The sequence below is a fragment of the Pseudorca crassidens genome, chromosome 5 (genome assembly GCF_039906515.1).
Source record: "Pseudorca crassidens isolate mPseCra1 chromosome 5, mPseCra1.hap1, whole genome shotgun sequence".
In the NCBI taxonomy this organism is placed as follows: domain Eukaryota; kingdom Metazoa; phylum Chordata; class Mammalia; order Artiodactyla; family Delphinidae; genus Pseudorca; species Pseudorca crassidens.
This window is the reverse complement of record NC_090300.1, coordinates 13,028,370-13,040,083: the sequence shown is the minus strand read 5'-3', so window position 1 is coordinate 13,040,083 and position 11,714 is coordinate 13,028,370. Positions and strand designations below refer to the sequence as shown.

The following is an 11,714-nucleotide window of genomic DNA, read 5'->3' as shown; positions in this document are numbered from 1 at the left end:
TTCCCTGGCAGCCAATATAAAGATGGAAACATGGTTAGTTATAAGAGTCATAGTGAATATAATATTAATAATATATCTATAATCTTTAAGCCATTGTACTTTTGTGATACCTTATCTACCCCAATTAATTTTAGGTAGGTATATTATTGTCCTCATTTTACAGATGAGAGCCCGAGGCATAGGTAGTTATGTAACTTGCCCATGATTGTGTAGCTAATTAATAAGAGGTACCTTGTTTTGCATTTAGACAGCGTGGTTCCAGAGACCACATTTTAAATTATTATGTTGTTTTTAGTGACCTCTCAACCAAACACGAGCCATTTAGGCAGTGGCTGCGATGAAAACATCTTAATTTTCAGACATTTATTATATGTTTCCATTCTGTGAACTACTCATACGTAGGATATGATTTGATATATGATATGACTGCTAAGTGCTGGAGCTGCATTTACCACATGACGTTATCCCTCCATTCTGGGGAGGGGTTTAGATTAACCCTTAGATCTTGCCTCTTTCTTGTCTTTTTGTCTAAATTTTATGGCTCTTTAAGGCCTTTGAAAGCCTAAGACAATTGTCATTCTCCTTCTCTGCCCTGCTCTGCCCCCATGGATCCGGAAGGAGATTCCCAGAACAAACTGTGTTCAAGTTATATGTATCTTTTAGGTCTCATTTAGGAATACTGGAGTTCAAAGCACTGGTCTAAGGCCAGTCTTCCAATCTGCCAGTTAAAGGAAGTTTCTGAACACGTTTGTGGTTGGCCACTCATTGTACTGCCCCAGGAAAGACATCAGAAGGGTTTTTATGTCTATTAAGGTTGTCAGAAGTTGGTATAAGAATACAGATTTTCCTGTCTTGTTAAATCTGTCCAAGCTCAGTCAACAAAGACCTAGACAATATAATGAATGACACTTTATACAAAAGAAGAATTGCCAAACAGGTAGGCACAGTGAAGCCATGATCATTACCTCTTTGAAAATTCTACCATGACCACAATGTGCCTTTTTATTAGCTTTATACTGTGTGACTTTCAGAATATTCCATAATCAATATTCTCTCCTTCAGCTCCCCGAGAAAATAGAGATATTCAAATCATGTCTCCATGAATATCTACAGAGAATAATCACAATGTCTAAGATGCTTCCTGGGGAAAAAAGCATCCTCACAATTTCTGTAGGAACAGAAATACTATGATGTCTCTGGCTGGTAATAGTTCATATGACAAAAATGGTCACTAAGATGTCAACAAGTCAGCTCTTGATATCCAAACTGTTAGGGATTGCCTATTCAGATCTGTCTTCCAGAAGAAATAATAACTATACACTTTTCTTTCAATGATACTTCACAGTTTTCAAAATACTTTCATTGGTGGTGGTGTAGAAGGCATGGGAAATGTCTTGAAGGAGCTGGGTATTTTTTTTTTTTCGGTACGCGGGCCTCTCACTGTTGTGGCCTCTCCCGTTGCGGAGCACAAGCTCCGGACGCGCAGGCTCAGCGGCCATGGCTCACGGGCCCAGCTGCTCCGCGGCATGTGGGATCTTCCCAGACCAGGGCACGAACCCGTGTCCCCTGCATCAGCAGGCGGACTCTCAACCACTGCGCCACCAGGGAAGCCCGGAGTTGGGTATTTTTATCCTGAGAGTCAGATTATGGGTTCCTGCTCCACACAGTAAAAATTTGCTGTTCTGTGTTAGTCATTAAGGTATTATCTCTAAGCTCCAAACCTGTCCTTTGCTTTGTGATCCTGAAGCTGGGGCTCTGCAAAACACACGCGGCTTTGTAAACTGACTGCATGTAGGCTCTGTCAATAGGGGGCACTAGAGGAAGACGGCAAGGTCCTTCCTGTTCCTGTGACTGTAACCCCAGCCCTGCTTGTTTACACAGGTAGGGGCAGTTCCTTCCTAAAGCAGCATCAGAATCTAGTTTGCCGTTTCTCTAGCACTTGTAAAACCTTCACTGTGCTCTTTTCAGAGACGCCAGTGCCACTTGGCTGGAGTGCTCTCCTCAGAAGTCTGGGTCCCAGCCACCAGGACCCTCCTCTGAACTCAGGGGCACCAGGAACAGGTGAGCAGTGCCCCCTCCTCCGAGGGCTGAGCTTCAATTCCATGGAGCCCCTTTTCGAAGTCAGTTTTAATAATTTGAGTTTTAATAATTTCAGTCTCTTCTCTTTATTCCCTCAGTCCTAGGAGCAGTAGCTGTTTCCCGAAGTTGTTACCTCCAAGATACCTTAGAGTTCTTTCTAACTTTTAGTCAGTTAACAAATATATTAAAATTTCTGTTTGAATAACTGGTGTCGTTTTTGCCTTCAGAGTAGATTCTGACTGATACATGTTCCGCATTCAGGCCTCAGAGAAGTGTCTTGCTAACACTGATGTGACCTCAAATTCATGATGTGAAGATCAAACGGGGGTGCTGAAAAATAATTCTTTTGACTTTGTAAGATCCATTCACATGCTAGCAAGGAAAAGTTTGGATTGATGATAGAATGGATAAGAATGACAAAATCCTTTGAAAGTCTGTAGGACTGCAACGTTCAGGGTTGGGCATATTGGGAAGAGGGTGAAAAAACTCAAGGCAGGATACGCTGTGCTGTCGCTTCTTTAGGAGCTGCTCCCAGCTCTACGGTCACTGCTATGAGACTGACTGATTACTCTGTAATTCATGCTGTAGCAAACTCTAAACTGTTGCATGCTGTAGAAATGTAAGGGCCAATCATTTTCAATAGTTGGAGAATTTTAGGCATCACCAAAAAAAGTTTATTGGGAGGAAGGGGAATTTTCCTGCACCCCTGAAAATTGTCTAAAGGGTGGTAACCTACCATACCTAGGTGCAAAATTGGCCCTGGTTTTCGTGTTATTAAAGTTCGTGAGGTTTTCATAGATTCATATTTGTATTCATTTCTTCTCATTAATATTTATAGTCTAAAGAAAAATCTCTAAATCACCCAGTAAATATGTGAATATGTTTAATTAATTAACTAATTAATTAATTAGGGTCGTGCCGAGCAGCTTGCGGGATCTTGGTTCCCCGAACAGGGATTGAACCCGGGCCCTGGCAGTGAAAGCCCCGAGTCCTAACCACTGGACCACCAGGGAATTCCCATGAGTAATTTTTTTTTATAACAATTATCAGTATGGAAGCATTTAGAATAAAAAAGTGCAATGGCCTTTTAATTGTCTCCCAACACCTATTATGTGTCGTATCTCTTTGAATCCTCTAACAACCACGAGAGACAAATACCGTTAGCCCCATTTTACAGATATGTGAATTGGCACTCAAAGATTTATCCAAAGCAACCCAGATACAGATGGACAGTTCACACCTATTTTCCTGGCACTATTCCAGTTTATGACTGTTTTCCAGAGACATTATTTTAACACTCCCTTTCCTCACAAATATCCTGATTTGGTTAATAAATTATATGGTCGCCTGATCCAACTAGTAAGTGAAAGAGCTGGGATTTGAGCTCAACCAAGTCCTATGTGTTTTCCATTGCTGTACACTGCCTTAGAGCCTCCTAAACCAGTTAGAACTTGTTGAATTTCATGGTACAAGAAGTCTGCACCACTGGAATTGGAGCAGATATTCCAGGTATCAGCCTAAACTTCTTAGGAGGCTACAGAGAAATCAGATCTTTCTAGGCTATTATTTCTGAAAACTATGCAAATAACCTTAGAAGATACATCAATTAGCAGAAAACAAAACTCAGACTGGCTTAAGTAGAAAAGGAGACTTATTGGCTCATGTAATTGGAAGTTCACGAGTTGGGTGAGTTTCACTGTTGGTTGATCCAGTTCAGTGATATTATCAAAGACCTAGTTTTAGTGTGTTTTCTTCCCTCTTTCACTCTACTATCCAGTTCTAGCTTCATTCCATGACTGACTTTCTTTGTGGTTGTAAGGTGGCTGCCAGTGGTCATCAAGGTGACATGTTTCCACTTTTACATCCGGATAGAGGAGAAGGTACCTTTACCCCTAACCAGTGAACAAAAACCTTGTTCTTTGCATTGTTTGGACTAAACTGAACCAATAATGGTGAATAGATGCTACGTACTGATTGGTTTACAGTTGGATTACTGATCATTCCTAAACCAATTGTCATGTCCAGGTTGATGTGGAGGTGGAGAAGGATTATTCTGATTTGGGCATTAATCAGGACTCACTCACTTCTGTGACTGGGGATGAAATTTATGGCTCCCAAAGCCCATGAATGGTATGAGGAGCCCATGAACCTGGAAAGGGGGAGTGGATCCTGGTTAAGTTATCAGTGAATGTCCACTGGCTACCCAGCACCCATGCATACCCTTCTTTCCATTCATCCTCTCAGAAACACCCATGTTTCCCCAGTAGAGACAACCCAAAATTTGGTGCATTAGCTCCAAGTTTTGATTTTTTGGGTGCTGTGGGGTCCACTCCATCACATCTGGGTGAAACTTCTCATAGGCTATTGGTATAGGACTATTGGTAATAATATGTTATCCATATACAGCACAACCCATAGAAACCCCATGATGAAGAAAGAATAGGATAACTGGAAAAGTGATGAATGAGAAACAACACATAATAGTTATTAGTCCACAATGATATCATTCCTGCTGGACAGAAATGGTGAGAACTGCATTCCAATAGTGAATTCTATGGAGGGCCATGTTGGCTGCCCAAGGTCTTCTCTTTGGGAGGCTATCCCTTGTCCATTATTTTCCTTGGCTTTATCTGATAAGCAACATGGTATTGGTGGTTAAGAGTAAAGGCTTTGGAGTCAGAATGCCTGGGTTCTAATAACTGGCTTTTCTACTTTCTAATTGTCTGAACTTGGGCAAATTTCTTAAACTCTTTGCGCTTCAGTCTCCTCAGATGTAAAATGGGATTAATAATAATTCTCGTCTTTTAGGATTAGTAAGCATGTAAAGAGGGAATGATTGCATGCAAAATGCTTAGAACGTTGCTTCACATACATCAAGTGCTCAAGACATGTTATGATGATTTCAGGTAGGCCTTGGGGAGGATGATCTTTCTGAAGGTTTCTTTGACAATAGAGCTTCCTTCATTGTTTAGTGGACTTCTGGCCTAATTGCTTCTGGTAAGTTCCACAGTCAGATGTCTGCTAGTCAGAGATCAGATTCATAGTCCTTGAGCTTGGCAAGTATATTTTTTGAGCCTAGGTATTAGCTTATGTGGAACTGGGCATAATTTTCTATCCTATTTGTGCAGAAACAAAAGTATCTCAGATCATTTCACTAATGTGTATGACTACCTAGATCTTGTTTCTTTTCTTTCTCTTGAACCAAACCTTCCACTAAGAGTAGCCATTGTGAGCCATGTCCATGGTGGATATTTGCCCAACATTATGTCAACCATCAGGCAAAGCTGGAAGGGTAAACCCCCAGTCTCCAGTGCTCAGCCACTCTGCTCTACTGAGGTTGGTGTTGTCTTGGCTGACTGTACATTTGTGGGCCTTATATTGTCTTTATCTTTTCTTAGCCAGGTTGACAGAAGCAGTTCATAGACAGATGAATGCCTCATGACAACATGTCAACCACCCACAAAATAGGCATCTGTTCTGTTCATGGCATCATACCAGCCACCATCCCCTTCCATTGCCATGACTCCAACTCCAGCTCAAGTTTGAGCTGCTCTATAAGACTTTTCTTCTATAAAGATCTATGGGGAGAAAATGTGAAGACAGACCTAGACGTTTATAGAAAGGCTTTATTTTGTACCTATTTTCATGTATTACCCAGACAAAACATGAATTCTACTTTCCCCCATTTTCATATAAAACTACATACACCACACTGTACATGTAAAACAAATTTGGAAAGGAGCCTCAAGCTGGCCTCTGAAATTGTGTAAGCAATTATCACATTTTTGTGCGCAAATGCAGTAATTATATGTGTAATTTGGCAGCTGGGTTTGAAAATTTGGCCTTAAGTGGAACATAGACAGGAAAAATAAATGTTAGAAAATGCCAATATTTTATAAAGATTTTGAATCAAATAATGGTGAAATTATTGCAAGCCATCTTAATTTTTAATTATAATGATCATTACACAATATACAATAATTTTTTTGAGGAAGAAAAGAACTATAGATCAGTTGCCCATTGTTTGTGTCAGAAAAAAATGCCTCAATTCTTAGGGAAGATAATTGTATTTTTCAGAGGTTATGGTACATATTTCAAAGGCTTTTTTTTCTTATGAAGAAAAGATAGTGATTGCCTACTAGTTCGAGTTCTATGACATATTTTACTATAAGAAGAAAAGGACTCTTTGTACTGATTACTTTAGAGGAAAAGTAGTATTAACTCTCAAATAAAGTTTGAGCTAGTAATCTTAACTTAGACAAAGCTTTCTTTTTAAGCATTTAAGTTTTGGAATATGAGATTGTAGCCCAAATGAAGAGTAATTTAGATATCTTTGATCTAGATTTAAGTTGAAATTTTATAGTAAAATCATAGTTTTTATATTGTCATCGAGATTGAATCTAGTGCACGTGGCTCTTTCATGTGGTTATGAGTGCTGGTGACTTGGGGATGATGTAAGGAAGACCCTGGAGCAATGTTATCTTCTGTGGTTAGTAGGGTAATGGAGAGGTTAACTCTGAAGGCTCAAGCCGGCCAACCTGAATTCCAGTCCTGGCTGTACCACTCTGTTAGCCCTGTGACCTTGAGCCAGTTACTTAATCCTTAGCCTCTCTGCATCTTAGTCTCCTCACCTGGTAAAATGGGAGTTGTAACATGCCCACCAAATAGAGTCATTACCAGGGCAGAAGGAGATAGTCATACGTGGTAGAGTGTCTGACACTGGTAAGCCTCAAACATGATAACCATTTTTGGTTTTGATCATCATTTGTGGCTCAGTGTTGAACTCCAGTCATGACCAAGTGAGAAGGAAGGCTCTTCCAGCTCAGAATTGCAACGTGAGGGCAAGAGACAGTCAGTGTATACAGAAAAGTCCATGGGAAATCCAGGTTCTCCATGGTGAGGCAATATCCCCAACAGCATGATGAAGGAAGCCCACGGTGTGGGTAGAGCTCAGTTATGGGACTTTATTTCGACTCTGTAGCAAACTATTGAGAGTCTGCTAGGACTGTGCTAAACTAGGGGATAAAGGAAGATGAATAAAGTCTCTCTATCAAGGAGCCTGCAATCTACAGAGGGAATGAGATAAGTGCCTGCATGACTATAATGCATGATGCAACACAGTCAGTGCCAGGGCAAATAAACAAACAAGATGCTCTGGGCATTGAAAGAAAAAGGGAGAGAGAACATGCAGGTAAGTATTTTCCCCCTTCTTCTAAAATCATGCAAATCTTCTTAGAATAGGTAACTTTTGAGGCAGGTATTGAAGGTTGTGGAGATTTTGGTTAAGCAGACATAATAGAGCTGGAGATGAATCCAGTGGAGAAAAGAACATAAACGAGGCAGAGAGGAGGGAAGAAGGGGGCATCGAAGAACACCTGGGACATCCAACATGGTGGGGGGTCATGGAAATAGACCATTAAAGGAGGCTTGGCTGTATTTGGAGAGCCTTTGAATGATATGGTGAGAAGTTTGGCCTTAATTTAGTATCCAACAGGCAACGCTGAAAGAGCAAGGTCTTGAACAGATCTGATATGCATCAGAGAATCACTTGAAGGTTTTGTTAAAACACATATTCCTGACACCCTACCCAAAGATTCTGATTCAGTAGGTCTGGGATGGAGCCTTAGAATTTGCATTTCCAATGATCTCACATGTCACACTGATGTGGTGGGTTCACAGAACACACTGAATAGCCCTGACATAGGGCACATGGCCTTCCAAAATGTTTTATTTGCAGGTCCTTATTAGTAAAAAAAAATCCAGTATACCTCCTCACTATATGTATATTTATTTATTTCCAAATTATAGACAAACTACTGTGTTAGTACCTGTTATGCATATCATAAAGTCTATACCATTATAACCCAAAGAGGCTGAGCTCATGATGAAATAAGCAATTATTGTTTTATTTTTATTTTAATTAGTAATGGCACAAAAGTCTTTTTGCCTCACTGAAATTACTGTTGAATTTGAATATGCTTCATTGTTTTCTGAAACTCAAAATTTTTCTGATACAACTATTTAAATGTCTTTCTTAATTCACTTTTTTTCAGTACTTTGTTGTAGTGGTTTTTGCAATTGAGAACTATGTCTCACAAAGGCACATAAATCCAAAGGGAGAATTTTCCTTTATTGGCTGTTTTAAATACATTCCATTCACCAATTATGGAAAGGTTTTTGTTAAAATGTGGCTAGTAGGTTTTCATCTTCTCTGATGTCAATCAGTGGTTCTTGCAAAGCAATAAATAGGTTTTACCATTTTTCATTGTTATCCAAATTCCACTGAAATTCTTTGTTTGGAAGAGTTAAAACTGGTTACAAAAATCTTATTTCCAAGGTTTTAGAATGTGCTGATAATGAGATTTTAAAAAAAATAGATGATATATTTATTAGTCTAGTTTTGTATCCAAATTACATAACAATGGACATCTTTCTAATATCCTTTTCCAATGTGCTCCGTCAGTAGCCTGAGTTTCTCTCTTTTTTTCTTTTTTTTTTTTTTTGCGCTACGCGGGCCTCTCACTACTGTGGCCTTTCCCGTTGTGGAGCACAGGCTCCGGATGCGCAGGCTTAGCGGTCATGGCTCACAGGCCCAGCCACTCCGCGGCATGTGGGATCTTCCCGGACCGGGGCACGAACCCGCGTCCCCTGCATCGGCAGGCGGACCCTCAACCACTGCGCCACCAGGGAAGCCCTCTTTTTTTCTTTTTCAGAAGAAAAGGTAGTTCCTTCTTATTTACTATTGAAACATTACTTCCACCTTGAAGGAACAGATTGTGTTATTAATGTTATTGTTATTGTCTTTTAAAAAATACTTGATAGGTAGCATGTTATTGATAGCCTGCTTGTCATCATAGAAAAGCTTAGCATGTCTGGAGCACTTGTCTTTCTGTAAATATATGTTTCTAGCCCTTTTGAGTACTTTGCCATAAGCAAATCTCTGTGTTGTAGAAAATATGTTCATGGTTACTTCCCATTTCAATTTGTTCCTAAAGAGTCAAACATATTTTAAAGATTAAAAAAAGTAAACTTAAATTTACCACACTGATGGTGTTCTGTGCTTGCCTGTGTAGAGCAGAGCAAGGTGAATGAATGTCACATATGATCTGCCTCAGTAATCTTAGCCAAAATCCTTTAAAACAGTTGGTAAAAGGAGTGGTCCCATTACTTACACAGCTTTACCATTAAAGAAGTAATTTACTGTTGAGAATATATCTCATGTCTATATTTTACCTTTGACGGTTTGAAAAAAAAAGAAATTCTTCATGTATTTTATTACTGAAACACAACCAAGCAAAAACCATATGCTGAGACTTGATAAAATAACAGGCTGCCGGCGGCCTGCAGGTAGCGGCGTGGGCTCTGAGCTCCGAGGACCATGCTGTGTGAGCAGCGGCTGGAGGAGGTGCAGGGTCCACGAGCGGTTGGAGTTTTGGGGGCCGGGCCCTCAGAAGACCTCAGGGTGCCAGCAATGGGGGAGGATGAGCTCTACCAGATAGCTTATGGGGTTTCACAGAGGACCCAGGAGATGATGAGGACCAAGGGGACCAGTCAGACACAGGATGTAGTAGACTCTGACTTTGACGTGGAGAAGGGGACTGAACACTCCGGTGATGGAGAATAACCGAGAAGGAAGCATGGAGCCGCCATCAAGGAGGATAAGAAGGGCTTCCCTGGTGGCGCAGTGGTTAAGAATCCACCTGCCAATGCAAGGGACACAGGTTCAAGCCCTGGTCCAGGAAGATCCCACATGTCACGGAGGAACTAAGCCCGTGCGCCACAACTACTGAGCCTGCGCTCTAGAGCCTGTGCGCCACAACTACTGAGCCTGTGCTCTAGAGCCCGTGTGCCACAACTACTGAGCCCTGTGCCACAACTACTGAGCCCGTGGACCACAACTACTGAGCCACGTGCCACAACTACTGAAGCCCGCGCGCCTAGAGCCCGTGCTCCACAACAAGAGAAGCCACTGTAATGAGAAACCCGTGCACTGCAACGAAGAGTAGCCCCTGCTCGCTGCAACTAGAGAAAGCCCACGTGCAGCAACGTGCAACCAACACAGCCAAAAATAAATTAATAAAATAAATACAGTTATTAAAAAAAAAAAAAAAGGAGGATAAGGAGCCTCTCAAGAGCTTGAGGCCTCAAAATGTCAGCAGCACCTGGGCTGGTAGCGCTCAGAAGAGCCGAGAAGAGAAGGCACTGCTCCCGCCAGAGCTATAGGACAGTGCCTCTGGCCGTGGGAAGTTCCCGCGTCCATCTACAGCTGTGCACTCACCACATTCCTTCAGGCACAGGAGAAGCAGGGCCGGCCACAGGGGCGAGAGGGGCCCCACTGGGAGTGGAGAAGCTGCTCGGGGAGGCCAAAATCACAGAGGAGCTTGACTGACATTCACTGGAGACACATGAGTGGCCCGAGGCTGACGGAAAGAAGCAGGTTCCCAAGAGGCGGAAGTGCCCGGGGTCCGTCGCCACCTCCCATTCAGTGACAGTGCCACTTGTTGGGGAGCCAGGCCCTAAAGAAAAGGACTCGATCCTGCTCCCACAGCTTCTGCAGGGTCCCGGCGCTGGCCCTGGACCCGTCCTCCCTCCTGCTGGCGGTCCATGTGCCTCCATCACTTTTAGGGATGAGGGGACATTTGAGGAATGGTTTCTCCAAGGGTGGTCCCCAAAGGTCCCTGCTGGAGAGGTCTGCCCAGGACCCTGTTACAGACATCTGCCACGTCACTGCTCCAGCTTCAAGATCATCCATGAGGCCTACAAAAGGTACATCACTGTCCATGGGCTTCTGCCCACTGCCTCAGCCCTGGGAACCTGGTCCATCACCTCCTGCGCCCCTCTAAGGCTCTGGGCCCTGAGCCATGCGCCAGAAAATTGTCATCAAATGAAGCAATGTCTTGTCCTCAGAAACCTCTTTCCTGCTCTGACTTGGGGCTCTTAATATCTCCCCCCACCCCCTCACCTTCCGCTTCTCCTGTCATCGCTGATTTTTGTCTAGCCCTTTCCTGTATTTCTTTCCCCATCTTTTCCCTTAGTTCCTACTGGTTTTGTTTGTGTTTTTTAATCTAATAAAATAGAAAGATGAAAAAACAAAATTTCAGCAATGTTTTCCATGTATCTTATCAAAATGGGTTCAGATTCCGCTGAAATTCTTTGTTTGGAAGAGTTTTAATCTGGTTAAAAAGTCCTGTATTTTCTGACAAAGGTGTCCATGTTGGTTTGTACCATATCATTTTGTATGTATTATTTCAGCACTCACCAAAGCAAAAAAAAAAAAAAAAAAAAAAAGGATATCTGTAATTGCGCATAGCCTTTTGTTTCTCACTGTTAAAAGGAAATTACACGTTTCCTGAAATTTTGTAAGACAGTGGATTGAGTAATGCCTAATTTAAACATCTTTCCAAAAATTGCAGTGGTTTGTCTCTTTGTTTCGGATGCTTATTTTAAAAAATGTCTTGTGAATTGTGACTGGTTCGAATTATCATTAACTTTTACTTCAAAGCACAATTCTACATATGCATATCAAAGTCATTAACCAATATGTCAAGATACTATACACACACATATACATATACACACACATATATATATACATATATATATAGGATGAAGTTCACTGTTAATGAAAATAAATG

At 41.6% G+C, this 11,714-nt stretch overlaps 1 pseudogene; it reads left to right on the top strand.

Moving 5' to 3' along the window:
• Positions 1-9,457: 9,457 nt before the first annotated feature.
• Positions 9,458-10,967, top strand: LOC137225585 (vacuolar protein sorting-associated protein 72 homolog pseudogene; annotated as a pseudogene).
• The last annotated feature ends 747 nt before the right edge of the window (positions 10,968-11,714 follow it).